Source organism: Somniosus microcephalus, unplaced genomic scaffold (assembly GCF_052327205.1).
Source record: "Somniosus microcephalus isolate GS21.2 unplaced genomic scaffold, FLI_Smic_1.0 unresolved_chr7, whole genome shotgun sequence".
Classification (NCBI taxonomy): domain Eukaryota; kingdom Metazoa; phylum Chordata; class Chondrichthyes; order Squaliformes; family Somniosidae; genus Somniosus; species Somniosus microcephalus.
The window spans coordinates 42945304-42960705 of NW_028225185.1; the positions used below are offsets into that span (position 1 = coordinate 42945304).

Here is a 15402-nt window from a genome sequence, read left to right on the forward strand (position 1 = left end):
CAGCCATCCTGTCCTGGTTTCTGAGTTCCGTCACAACCGTAAAGCATTGGAGGAGGCCATTTTCTCTGTGACGCGCACTTTGCTGGAGCAATCCCAAACTAATACCACTGCCCCGCTCTCTCCGCATAGCCCTGTATCAATCCCCAAACTAATCCCACTGCCCCTCTCTCTCCCCATAGCCCTGTATCAACCCCCAAACTAATCCCACTGCCCCGCTCTCTCCCCATAGCCCTGTATCAACCCACAAACTAATCCCACTGCCCCGCTCTCTCCCCATAGCCCTGTATCAACCCCCAAACTAATCCCACTGCCCCGCTCTCTCCCCAAAGCCCTGTATCAATCCCAAACTAATCCCACTGCCCCTCTCTCTCCCCATAGCCCTGTATCAATCCCCAAACTAATCCCACTGCCCCGCTCTCTCCCCATAGCCCTGTATCAATCCCCAAACTAATCCCACTGCCCCGCTCTCTCCGCATAGCCCTGTATCAATCCCCAAACTAATCCCACTGCCCCGCTCTCTCCCCATAGCCCTGTATCAATCCCCAAACTAATCCCACTGCCCCGCTCTCTCCGCATAGCCCTGTATCAATCCCAAACTAATCCCACTGCCCCGCTCTCTCCCCATAGCCCTGTATCAATCCCCAAACTAATCCCACTGCCCCGCTCTCCCCCCATAGCCCTGTATCAATCACCAAACTAATCCCACTGCCCCGCTCTCTCCCCATAGCCCTGTATCAATCCCCAAACTAATCCCACTGCCCCGCTCTCCCCCCATAGCCCTGTATCAATCACCAAACTAATCCCACTGCCCCGCTCTCCCCCCATAGCCCTGTATCAATCACCAAACTAATCCCACTGCCCCGCTCTCTCCCCATAGCCCTGAATCAATCACCAAACTAATCCCACTGCCCCGCTCTCCCCCCATAGCCCTGTATCAATCCCCAAACTAATCCCACTGCCCCGCTCACTCCCCATAGCCCTGTATCAACCCCAAACTAATCCCACTGCCCCGCTCTCTCCCCATAGCCCTGGATCAATCCCCAAACTAATCCCACTGCCCCGCTCTCCCCCCATAGCCCTGTATCAATCACCAAACTAATCCCACTGCCCCGCTCTCTCCCCATAGCCCTGTATCAACCCCCAAACTAATCCCACTGCCCTGCTCTCCCCATAGCCCTGTATCAGTCCCCAAACTAATCCCACTGCCCTGCTCTCTCCCCATAGCCCTGTATCAATCTCAAACTAATCCCACTGCCCCGCTCTCTCCCCATAGCCCTGTATCAATCCCCAAACTAATCCCACTGCCCCGCTCTCTCCCCATAGCCCTGTATCATTCCCCAAGCTAACCCCTCTGCCCCGCTCTCTCCCCATAGCCCTGTATCAATCCTCAAACTAATCCCACTGCCCCACTACCTCCCCGTAGCCCTCTGCTTCACCTATTTAACAATTTTTTCCTTAAAAGATGCAATGCTCTCTGCTCAATCACTCCCTGAGGTAAAGTGTCACGTCTGCAGCACCTTGCTGCTTCCAGCAATGTGATAAATGACCAGTTTTTAGTGATGTTGGTTGAGGGATAAATATTGGCCCCAGGACACCGGGGAGAACTCCCCCCTGCTCTTCTTCCAATAGTGGCCGTGGGATCTTTTATATCCACCTGTGAAGGTGGATGGGGTCCTCGGATTTAACGTCTCATCGGTAAAACGACCCCTCCGACAGTGTGGCGCTCCCTTAGTACCGCCCCTCTGACAGTGCGGCGCTCCCTTAGTACCGCCCCTCTGACAGTGCGGCGCTCCCTCAGTACTGCCCCTCCGACAGTGCGGCGCTCCCTTAGTACCGCCCCTCTGACAGTGCGGCGCTCCCACAGTACCGCCCCTCCGACAGTGCGACGCTCCCTCAGTACCGCCCCTCCGACAGTGCGGCGCTCCCACAGTACCGCCCCTCCGACAGTGCAACGCTCCCTCAGTACCGCCCCTCCGACAGTGCGGCGCTCCCTCAGTACTGCCCCTCCGACAGTGCGGCGCTCCCTCAGTACCACCCCTCTGACAGTGCGGCGCTCCCTCAGTACTGCCCCTCCGACAGTGCGGCGCTCCCTCAGTACCGCCCCTGCGACAGTGCGGCGCTCCCTCAGTACCGCCCCTGCGACAGTGCGGCGCTCCCTCAGTACTGCCCCTCCGACAGTGCGGCGCTCCCTCAGTACTGCCCATCCGACAGTGAGGCACTCCCTCAATACCACCCCTCCGACAGTGCGGCGCTCCATCAGTACTGCCCCTCCGACAGTGCGGCGCTCCTTCAGTACCGCCCCTCCGACAGTGAGGCGCTCCCTCAGTACCGCCCCTCCGACAGTGCGGCGCTCCCTCAGTACTGCCCCTCCGACAGTGCGGCGCTCCTTCAGTACCACCCCTCCGACAGTGCGGCGCTCCCTCAGTACCGCCCCTCCGACAGTGCGGCGCTCCCTCAGTACTGCCCCTCCGACAGTGCGGCACTCCCTCAGTACCGCCCCTCCGACAGTGCGGCACTCCCTCAGTACTGCCCCTCCGACAGTGCGGCGCTCCCTCAGTACTGCCCCTCTGACAGTGCGGCGCTCCCTCAGTACCGCCCCTCCGACAGTGCGGCGCTCCCTCAGTACCGCCCCGCCGACAGTGCGGCGCTCCCTCAGTACCGCCCCTCCGACAGTGCGGCGCTCCCTCAGTACCGCCCCTCCGACAGTGCGGCGCTCCCTCAGTACTGCATTTTTGTATCAGACCCATATTTAATGCTCAAGTTTCAGGAGTGAGCCTTGAACTCACAACCTTCTGACTCACAGAGTGACCCCTACTGAGCCATTATTGCGTGACGCAACAATTTAGACCCTGTTAGGAGGATCTGAAATAGAGGCGAGATACGTAAGAACTGAAGAGCTAGGAGCGGGAGTCGACCATTCGGCCCCTCGAGCCTGCTCCGCCATTCAGTAAGATCATGGCTGATCATCAGCCTCAACTCCACTCTCCCGCCTGATCCCCATATCCCTTGATTCCCTGAGAGGCCAAAAATCTCTCGATCTCAGCCTTGAATATACTCAACGACTGAGCCTCCACAGCTCTCTGGGGCAGAAAATTCGAAAGATTCACCGCCCTCTGAGTGAAGAAATTCCTCCTCATCTCAGTCCAAAATGGCCGACCCCTTATCCTGAGACTGTGACCCCTGGTTCTAGACTCTCCAGCCAGGGGGAAACAGCCTCTCAGCATCGACCCTGTCAATCCCCCTCAGAATCTTATATGTTTCAATGAGATCACCTCTTATTCTTCTAAACTCCAGAGAGTATCGGCCCAGCCTACTCAATCTCTTCTCAAAGGACAATAGTCCCATGCCAGAAATCAATCTAGTGAACCTTCATTGTACCACCTCTAAGGCAAGAGAACAAAGATACAGAGCAATGGTGAAAGCCGTACACAGATATCTGAGAGGAAAATCAATAGCGGGATAAATGGATGGGGAGTGAAGTGATTTGGAAAGTCTCCAACCATCTATCATGTCTCTTGCATTGATTTACCTGTAAGCTAACTCTACCCTGCTCAGGGATTGTCTCTGGAATCAAATCATTACCGGCCCTGGGAGTGTTTGATGGGACAGTGTAGAGGGAGCTTTACTCTGCATCTAACCCGTGCTGTACCTGCCCTGGGAGTGTTTGATGGGACAGTGTAGAGGGAGCTTTACTCTGTATCTAACCCGTGCTGTACCTGCCCTGGGAGTGTTTGATGGGACAGTGTAGAGGAAGCTTTACTCTGGATCTAACCCGTGCTGTACCTGCTCTGGGAGTGTTTAATGGGACAGTGTAGAGGGAGATTTACTCTGTATCTAACCCGTGCTGCAGCTGCCCTGGGAGTGTTTGATGGGGACAGTGTAGAGGGAGCTTTACTCTGTATCTAACCAGTGCTGTACCTGCCCTGGGAGTGTTTGATGGGGACAGTGTAGAGGGAGATTTACTCTGTATCTAACCCGTGCTGTACCTGCCCTGGGAGTGTTTGATGGGACAGTGTAGAGGAAGCTTTACTCTGTATCTAACCCGTGCTGTACCTGCCCTGGGAGTGTTTGATGGGACAGTGTAGAGGGAGCTTTACTCTGTATCTCACCCGTGCTGTACCTGCCCTGGAAGTGTTTGATGGGCCAGTGTAGAGGGAGCTTTACTCTGTATCTAACCCGTGCTGTACCTGCCCTGGGAGTGTTTGATGGGACAGTGTAGAGGAAGCTTTACTCTGTATCTAACCCGTGCTGTACCTGCCCTGGGAGTGTTTGATGGGACAGTGTAGAGGGAGCTTTACTCTGTATCTCACCCGTGCTGTACCAGCCCTAGAAGTGTTTGATTGGACAGTGTAGGGGGAGCTTTACTCTGTATCTAACCCGTGCTGTACCTGCCCTGGGAGTGTTTGATGGGACAGTGTAGAGGCAGCTGTGCTCTGCATCTAACCCGTGCTGTACCTGCCATGGGTGTGTTTGATGGGACAGTGTAGAGGGAGCTTTACTCTGTATCTCACCCGTGCTGTACCTGCCCTGGGAGTGTTTGATGGGACCGTGTAGAGGGAGCTTTACTCTGTATCTAACCCGTGCTGTACCTGCCCTGGGAGTGTTTGATGGGACAGTGTAGAGGGAGCTTTACTCTGTATCTCACCCGTGCTGTACCTGCCCTGGGAGTGTTTGATGGGACAGTGTTGAGGGAGCTTTACTCTGTATCTAACCCATGCTGTACCTGCCCTGGGAGTGTTTGATGGGACAGTGTAGAGGGAGCTTTACTCTGTATCTAACCCGTGCTGTACCTGCCCTGGGAGTGTTTGATGGGACAGTGTAGAGGGAGCTTTACTCTGTATCTAACCAGTGCTGTACCTGCCCTGGGAGTGTTTGATGGGGACAGTGGAGAAGGAGCTTTACTCTGTATCTAACCCGTGCTGTACCTGCCCTGGGAGTGTTTGATGGGGACAGTGTAGAGGGAGCTTTACTCTGTATCTAACCCATGCTGTACCTGCCCTGGGAGTGTTTGATGGGAGTGTGTAGAGGGAGCTTTACTCTGTATCTAACCCGTGCTGTACCTGCCCTGGGAGTGTTTGATGGGACAGTGTAGAGGGAGCTTTACTCTGTATCTAACCCCATGCTGTACCTGCCCTGGGAGGGTTTGATGGGGACAGTGTAGAGGGAGCTTTACTCTGTATCTAACCAGTGCTGCACCTGCCCTGGGAGTGTTTGATGGGACAGCGTAGAGGGAGCTTTACTCTGTATCTAACCCATGCTGTACCTGCCCTGGGAGGGTTTGATGGGGACAGTGTCGAGGGAGCTTTACTCTGTATCTAACCCGTGCTGTACCTGCCCTGGGAGTGTTTAATGGGACAGTGTAGAGGGAGCTTTACTCTGCATCTAACCCGTGCTGTACCTGCCCTGGGAGGGTTTGATGGGACAGTGCAGAGGGAGTTTTACTCTGTATCTAACCCGTGCTGTACCTGCCCTGGGAGTGTTTGATGGGACAGTGTAGAGGGAGCTTTACTCTGTATCTAACCCGTGCTGTACCTGCCCTGGAAGTGTTTGATGGGACAGTATAGAGGGAGCCTTACTCTGTATCTAACCCATGCTGTACCTGCCCTGGGAGTGTTTGATGGGCAGAGTAGAAGGAGCTTTACTCTGTATCTAACCTGTGCTGTACCTGCCCTGGGAGTGTTTGATGGGACAGTGTAGAGGGAGCTTTACTCTGTATCTAACCCGTGCTGTAGCTGCCCTGGGAGTGTTTGATGGGGACAGTGAGAGGGAGCTTTACTCTGTATCTAACCCGTGCTGTACCTGCCCTGGGAGTGTTTGATGGGACAGTGTAGAGGGAGCTTTACTCTGTATCTAACCCGTGCTGTACCAGCCCTAGGAGTGTTTGATTGGACAGTGTAGGGGGAGCTTTACTCTGTATCTAACCCGTGCTGTACCTGCCCTGGGAGTGTTTGATGGGGATAGTGCAGAGGGAGCTTTAATCTGTATCTAACCCATGCTGTACCGGCCCTGGGCGTGTTTGATGGGACAGTGTAGAGGGAGCTTTACTCTGTATCTAACCCGTGCTGTACCAGCCCTAGAAGTGTTTGATTGGACAGTGTAGGGGGAGCTTTACTCTGTATCTAACCCGTGCTGTACCTGCCCTGGGAGTGTTTGATGGGACAGTGTAGAGGCAGCTGTGCTCTGCATCTAACCCGTGCTGTACCTGCCATGGGTGTGTTTGATGGGACAGTGTAGAGGGAGCTTTACTCTGTATCTCACCCGTGCTGTACCTGCCCTGGGAGTGTTTGATGGGACCGTGTAGAGGGAGCTTTACTCTGTATCTAACCCGTGCTGTACCTGCCCTGGGAGTGTTTGATGGGACAGTGCAGAGGGAGATTTACTCTGTATCTAACCCGTGCTGTACCTGCCCTGGGAGTGTTTGATGGGACAGTGTAGAGGGAGCTTTACTCTGTATCTAACCCGTGCTGTACCTGCCCTGGGAGTGTTTGATGGGACAGTGTAGAGGGAGCTTTACTCTGTATCTAACCCCGTGCTGTACCTGCCCTGGGAGTGTTTGATGGGACAGTGTAGAGGGAGCTTTACTCTGTATCTAACCCATGCTGTACCTGCCCTGGGAGTGTTTAATGGGACAGTGTAGAGGGAGATTTACTCTGTATCTAACCTGTGCTGTAGCTGCCCTGGGAGTGTTTGATGGGGACAGTGTAGAGGGAGCTTTACTCTGTATCTAACCAGTGCTGTACCTGCCCTGGGAGTGTTTGATGGGGACAGTGTAGAGGGAGCTTTACTCTGTATCTAACCCGTGCTGTCCCTGCCCTGGGAGTGTTTGATGGGGACAGTGTAGAGGGAGCTTTACTCTGTATCTAACCCATGCTGTACCTGCCCTGGGAGTGTTTGATGGGAGTGTGTAGAGGGAGCTTTACTCTGTATCTAACCCGTGCTGTACCTGCCCTGGGAGTGTTTGATGGGACAGTGCAGAGGGAGCTTTACTCTGTATCTAACCCCATGCTGTACCTGCCCTGGGAGGGTTTGATGGGGACAGTGTAGAGGGAGCTTTACTCTGTATCTAACCAGTGCTGTACCTGCCCTGGGAGTGTTTGATGGGACAGCGTAGAGGGAGCTTTACTCTGTATCTAACCCCATGCTGTACCTGCCCTGGGAGGGTTTGATGGGGACAGTGTAGAGGGAGCTTTACTCTGTATCTAACCCGTGCTGTACCTGCCCTGGGAGTGTTTAATGGGACAGTGTAGAGGTAGCTTTACTCTGCATCTAACCCGTGCTGTACCTGCCCTGGGAGTGTTTGATGGGACAGTGCAGAGGGAGTTTTACTCTGTATCTAACCCGTGCTGTACCTGCCCTGGGAGTGTTTGATGGGACAGTGTAGAGGGAGCTTTACTCTGTATCTAACCCGTGCTGTACCTGCCCTGGAAGTGTTTGATGGGACAGTATAGAGGGAGCCTTACTCTGTATCTAACCCGTGCTGTAGCTGCCCTGGGAGTGTTTGATGGGCAGAGCAGAGGGAGCTTTACTCTGTATCTAACTCGTGCTGTAGCTGCCCTGGGAGTGTTTGATGGGCAGAGTAGAGGGAGCCTTACTCTGTATCTAACTCGTGCTGTACCTGCACTGGGAGTGTTTGATGGAGACAGTGTAGACGGAGCTTTACTCTGTATCTAACCCGTGCTGTACCTGCCCTGGGAGTGTTTGATGGGACAGTGTAGAGGGAGCTTTACTCTGTATCTAACCCGTGCTGTACCTGCCCTGGGAGTGTTTGATGGGACAGTGTAGAGGGAGCTTTACTCTGTATCTAACCCGTGCTGTAGCTGCCCTGGGAGTGTTTGATGGGGACAGTGTAGAGGGAGCTTTACTCTGTATCTAACCCGTGCTGTACCTGCCCTCGGAGTGTTTGATGGGACAGTGTAGAGGGAGCTTTACTCTGTATCTAAGCCGTGCTGTACCAGCCCTAGGAGTGTTTGATTGGACAGTGTAGGGGGAGCTTTACTCTGTATCTAACCCGTGCTGCACCTGCCCTGGGAGTGTTTGATGGGGATAGTGCAGAGGGAGCTTTCCTCTGTATCTAACCCATGCTGTACCGGCCCTGGGCGTGTTTGATGGGACAGTGTAGAGGGAGCTTTACTCTGTATCTAACCCGTGCTGTACCAGCCCTAGAAGTGTTTGATTGGACAGTGTAGGGGGAGCTTTACTCTGTATCTCACCCGTGCTGTCCCTGCCCTGGGAGTGTTTGATGGGACAGTGTAGAGGCAGCTTTGCTCTGTAGCTAACCCGTGCTGTACCTGCCCTGGGAGTGTTTGATGGGGACAGTGGAGAGGGAGCTTTACTCTGTGTCTAACCCGTGCTGTACCTGCCCTGGGAGTGTTTGATGGGACAGTGTAGAGGGAGCTTTACTCTGTATCTAACCCGTGCTATACCTGCCCTGGGAGTGTTTGATGGGACAGTGTAGAGGGAGCTTTACTCTGTATCTAACCCGTGCTGTACCTGCCCTGGGAGTGTTTGATGGGACAGTGTAGAGGGAGCTTTACTCTGTATCTAACCCGTGCTGTACCTGCCCTGGGAGTGTTTGATGGGACAGTGTAGAGGGAGCTTTACTCTGTATCTAACCCCTTGCTGTACCTGCCCTGGGATTGTTTGATGGGTCAGTGTAGAGGGAGCTTTACTCTGTATCTAACCCGTGCTGTACCTGCCCTGGGAGTGTTTGATGGGGACAGTGTAGCGGGAGCTTTACTCTGTATTTAACCCGTGGTGTACCTGCCCTGGGAGTGTTTGATGGGGACAGTGTAGAGGGAGCTTTACTCTGTATCCAACCCGTGCTGTACCTGCCCTGGGAGTGTTTGATGGGACAGTGTAGAGGGAGCTTTACTCTTTATCTAACCCCGTGCTGTACCTGCCCTGGGAGTGTTTGATGGGGACAGTGTAGAGGGAGCTTTACTCTGTATCTAACCCCTTGCTGTACCTGCCCTGGGAGTGTTTGATGGGACAGTGTAGAGGGAGCTTTACTCTGTATCTAACCCGTGCTGTACCTGCCCTGGGAGTGTTTGATGGGACAGTGTAGAGGGAGCTTTACTCTGTATCTAACCCCTTGCTGTACCTGCCCTGGGAGTGTTTGATGGGGCAGTGTAGAGGGAGCTTTACTCTGTATCTAACCCGTGCTGTACCTGCCCTGGGAGTGTTTGATGGGGACAGTGTAGCGGGAGCTTTACTCTGTATTTAACCCGTGCTGTACCTGCCCTGGGAGTGTTTGATGGGGACAGTGTAGAGGGAGCTTTACTCTGTATCTAACCCGTGCTGTACCTGCCCTGGGAGTGTTTGATGGGACAGTGTAGAGGGAGCTTTACTCTTTATCTAACCCCGTGCTGTACCTGCCCTGGGAGTGTTTGATGGGGACAGTGTAGAGGGAGCTTTACTCTGTATCTAACCCTGTGCTGTACCTGCCCTGGGAGTGTTTGATGGGACAGTGTGGAGGGAGCTTTACTCTGTATCTAACCCGTGCTGTACCTGCCCTGGGAGTGTTTGATGGGACAGTGTAGAGGGAGCTTTACTCTGTATCTAACCCGTGCTGTACCTGCCCTGGGAGTGTTTGATGGGACAGTGTAGAGGGAGCTTTACTCTTTATCTAACCCCGTGCTGTACCTGCCCTGGGAGTGTTTGATGGGGACAGTGTAAAGGGAGCTTTAATCTGTAGCTAACCCCGTGTTACAGTGCATATCACACAGGGGTTGTTGGCACGATTGTTGCCATGGCTATCCCTCGTCACAGTCTGCCGTTAATGAGATTCGAGAAAAGACACTGAGGTCACAGTTGGAGCTCATGGTTCATTTTATCGGTGATTGTGTGCTCGGGGATCTAATTAAAATTTCGCAGTCTGCTGTTCTGCTGAGCGAAGCCTCGGCCTATTGTATTTCCTTGTCTTGCCGGCTGACTCACCAGTTAAACAGCTTGTAACGGGTATAATTAGAGGCTTATCAATTGGATGGCATGCCATATCTGGGGAAAGAGGGAGAGAATGACGAAGGCAATTAGATTAAAAGGAAGGATGAAATGGTCGGAAGGGTCCCAATAGATTTACATAGCACTGTATTTGCTAACAGAATCAGGCCAGTCGGCCCAACAGTTCCAGACCGTTGTTCATGCTCCACACGAGGGTTTGTAGTCGGGCAACACAATGTCGGGTCCGCTTGATTTTCTGGGTCCCATTGAGCGCCGCATCTGAATGGACTGTCATATCATTTTTTGGGAGCTGGCCATTTTGTCAGTGTTAACCTGTAAGGGGAGAACAGCCCCCAGCACTCAACCCCTTCCCATTAACTCGCATTGTACAGGATCCCAATGGAACCAACACTTCCCATTCACTCCCATTATACACAATCCCAATGGACCCAACCCCTTCCCATTCACTCCCACTGTACACAATCACAATGGACCCAACCCTTCCCATTTACTCCCACTGTACACAATCCCAATGGACCCAACCCCTTCCCAATCACACCCACTGTACACAATCCCAATGGACCCAACCTCTTCCCATTCACTCCGATTGTACACAATCCCAATGGACCCAACCCCTTCCCATTGACTCCCACTGGACAAAATCCCAATGGACCCAAACCCCTTACCATTCACTCCCATTGTACAGAATCCCAATGGACCCAACCCCTTCCCATTCACTCCGATTATACACAATCCCAATGGACCCAACCCCTTCCCATTCACTCCCACTGTACAGAATCCCAATGGACCCAACCCCTTCCCATTCACTCCCACTGTACAGAATCCCAATGGACCCAACCCCTTCCCATTCACTCCCATTGTACACAATCCCAATGGACCCAACCCCTTCCCAATCACTCCCATTGTACACAATCCCAATGGACCCAACCCCTTCCCATTCACTCCCATTGTACACAATCCCAATGGACCCAACCCCTTCCCATTCACTCCCATTGTACACAATTCCAATGGATCTACCCCTTCCCATTCACTCCCATTGTATACAATCCCAATGAACCCAACCCCTTCCCATTCACTCCCATTGTACAGAATCACAATGGACCCAACCCCTTCCCATTCACTCCCTTTGTACACAATCCCAATGGACCCAATCCCTTCCCATTCACTCCCATTGTACAGAATCCCAATGGACCCAACCCCTTCCCATTCACTCCCACTGTACAGAATCCCAATGGACCCAACCCCTTCCCATTCACTCCCACTGTACAGAATCCCAATGGATGCAACCCCTTCCCATTCACTCCCATTGTACAGAATCACAATGGACCCAACCCCTTCCCATTCACTCCCACTGTACAGAATCCCAATGGACCCAACCCCTTCCCATTCACTCCCATTGTACACAATCCCAATGGACCCAACCCCTTCCCAATCACTCCCATTGTACACAATCCCAATGGACCCAACCCCTTCCCATTCACTCCCATTGTACACAATCCCAATGGACCCAACCCCTTCCCATTCACTCCCATTGTACACAATCCCAATGGACCCAACTGCTTCCCATTCACTCCCACTGTACAGAATCCCAATGGACCCAACCCCTTCCCATTCACTCCCATTGTACACAATCCCAATGGGCCCAACCCCTTCCCATTCACTCCCATTGTACAGAATCACAATGGACCCAACCCCTTCCCATTCACTCCCATTGCACACAATCCCAATGGATCTACCCCTTCCCATTCACTCCCATTGTACACAATCCCAATGAACCCAACCCCTTCCCATTCACATCCATTGTACAGAATCACAATGGACCCAACCCCTTCCCATTCACTCCCATTGTACACAATCCTAATGGATCCAACCCCTTCCCATTCACTCCCTTTGTACACAATCCCAATGGACCCAATCCCTTCCCAGTCACTCCCATTGTACAGAATCCCAATGGACCCAACCCCTTCCCATTCACTCCCACTGTACAGAATCCCAATGGACCCAACCCCTTCCCATTCACTCCCACTGTACACAATCCCAATGGATGCAACCCCTTCCCATTCACTCCCATTGTACATAATCCTAGTGGACTCAACCCATTCCCATTCACTCCCACTGTACACAATCCCAATGGACCCAACGCCTTCCCATTCACTCCCATTGTACAGAATCACAATGGACCCAACCCCTTAACATTCACACCCACTGTACAGAATCCCAATGGACACCCCCTTCCCATTCACTCCCGTTGTACAGAATCCCAGTGGACCCAACCCCTTCCCATTCACTCCCAGTGTACACAATCCCAATGGACCCAACCCCTTCCCATTCATTCCCATTGTACACAATCCCAATGGACCCAACCCCTTCCCATTCACTCCCACTGTACACAATCCCAATGGACCAACACCTTCCAATTCACTCCCATTATACAGAATCCCAATGGATACAACACCTTCCCATTCACTCCCATTGCACAGAATCCGAATGGACCCAACCCCTTCCCATTCACTCCCATTGTACAGAATTCCAATGGACCCAACCCCTTCCCATTCACTCCCATTGTACACAATCCCAATGGACCGAACCCCTTTTCATTCACTCCCATTGTACACAATCCCAATGGACCCAACCCCTTCCCATTCACTCCCATTGTACACAATCCCAATGGACCCAACTGCTTCCCATTCACTCCCACTGTACAGAATCCCAATGGACCCAACCCCTTCCCATTCACTCCCATTGTACACAATCCCAATGGACCCAACCCCTTCCCATTCACTCCCACTGTACAGAATCCCAATGGACCCAACCCCTCCCCATTCACTCCCATTGTACACAATCCCAATGGACCCAACACCTTCCCATTCACTCCCACTGTACACAATCCCAATGGACCCAACCCCTTCCTATTCACTCCCATTGTACAGAATCCCAATGGACCCAACCCCTTCCCATTCACTCCCATTGTACACAATCCCAATGGACCCAACCCCTTCCCATTCATTCCCATTGTACACAATCCCAATGGACCCAACCCCTTCCCATTCACTCCCACTGTACACAATCCCAATTGACCCAACCCCTCCCCATTCACTCCCACTTTACACAATCCCAATGGTCCCAATCCCTTCCCATTCACTCCCATTGTACAGAATCCCAATGGACCCAACCACTTCCCATTCACTCCCACTGTACACAATCCCAATGGACCCAACCCCTTCCCATTCACTCCCATTGTACACAATCCCAATGGACCCAACCCCTTCCCATTCACTCCCATTGTACACAATCACAATGGACCCAACCCCTTCCCATTCACTCCCATTGTAGAGAATCCCAATGGACCCAACCCCTTCCCATTCACTCCCATTGTAAACAGTCCCAATGGAGCCAACCCCTTCCCATTCACTCCCATTGTACACAATCCCAATGGACCCAACCCCTTCCCATTCACTCCCATGGTACAGAATCACAATGGATCCAACCCCTTCCCATTCACTCCCTTTGTACACAATCCCAATGGACCCAATCCCTTCCCATTCACTCCCATTGTACAGAATCCCAATGGACCCAACCCCTTCCCATTCACTCCCATTGTACAGAATTCCAATGGACCCAACCCCTTCCCATTCACTCCCATTGTACACAATTCCAATGGACCCAACCCCTTCCCATTCACTCCCACTGTACACAATGCCAATGCACCCAACCCCTTCCCATTCAGTCCCACTGTACACAATCCCAATGGACCGAACCCCTTCCCATTCACTCCCACTGTACACAATCCCAATGGACCCAACCCCTTCCCATTCACTCCAATTGCACATAATCCCTATGGACCCAACCCCTTCCCATTCACTCGCATTGTGGACAATCCCAATGGCCCCAACCCCTTCCCATTCAGTCCCATTGTTCACAATCCCAATGGACCCAATCCCTTCCCATTCACTCCCCTTCTGTGGAATCCCAATGGACCCAATCACTTCCCATTCACTCCCGTTGTACACAATCCCAATGGACCCAACCCCTTCCCATTCACTCCCAAAGTACAGAATCCCAATGGACCCAACCCCTTCCCATTCACTCCCATTGTGCACAATTCCAATGGACCCAACCCCTTCCCATTCTCTCCCACTGTACACATTCCCAATGGAACCAACCCCTTCCCTTTCACTCCCACTGTACACAATGCCAATGGACCCAACCCCTTCCCATTCACTCCCACTGTACACAATCCCAATGGACCGAACCCCTTCCAATTCACTCCCACTGTACACAATCCCAATGGACCCAACCCCTCCCCATTCACTGCCACTGTACACAATGCCAATGGACCCAACCACTTCCCATTCACTCCCACTGTACACAATCCCAATGGACCCAACCCCTTCCCATTCACTCCCATTGTACACAATCCCAATGGACACAATCCCTTCCCATTCACTCCCATTGTACACAATCCCAATGGACCTAACCCCTTCCAATTCACTCCCATTGTACGCAATCCCAATGGACCCAACCCCTTCCCATTCACTCCCATTGTAGAGAATCGCAATGGACCCAACCCCTTCCCATTCACTCCCATTGTACAGCATCCGAATGGACCCAACCCCTTCCCATTCACTCCCATTGAACAGAATTCCAATGGACCCAACCCCTTCCCATTCACTCCCATTATACAGAATCCCAATGGATACAACACCTTCCCATTCACTCCCATTGTACAGAATCTGAATGGACCCAACCCCTTCCCATTCACTCCCATTGTACAGAATTCCAATGGACCCAACCCCTTCCCATTCACTCCCACTGTACACAATCCCAATGGACCGAACCCCTTTTCATTCACTCCCATTGTACACAATCCCAATGGACGCAACCCCTTCCCATTCACTCCCACTGTACAGAATCCCAATGGACCCATCCCCTTCCCATTCACTCACATTGTACCCAATCCCAATGGACCCAACCCCTTCCCATTCACTCCGATTGTACACAATCCCAATGGACACAACCCCTTCCCATTCACTCCCACTCTACACAGTCCCAATGGACCCAACCCCTTCCCATTCACACCCATTGTACAGAATCCCAATGGACTCAACCCCTTCCCATTCACTCCCATTGTACACAACCCCAATGGACCCAACCCCTTCCCATTCACTCCCATTGTACACAATCTCAATGGACCCAACCCCTTCCCATTCACTCTGATTGTACACAATCCCAATGGACCCAACCTCTTCCCATTCACTCCCACTGTACACAATCCCAATGGACCCAACCCCTTCCCATTCTCTCCCACTGTACACATTCCCAATGGAACCAACCCCTTCCCTTTCACTCCCACTGTACACAATGCCAATGGACCCAACCCCTTCCCATTCACTCCCACTGTACACAATCCCAATGGACCGAACCCCTTCCAATTCACTCCCA

The 15402-nt window shown here is 52.6% G+C and overlaps 1 protein-coding gene across 1 annotated transcript in view; it reads left to right on the plus strand.

The window, feature by feature from the left end:
* The window catches only part of LOC147086851 (synapsin-2-like), a 326247-nt gene that overhangs the window by 13584 nt on the left and 297261 nt on the right, over nucleotides 1–15402 (plus strand). The gene's annotated exons all lie outside the window — the stretch shown is intronic.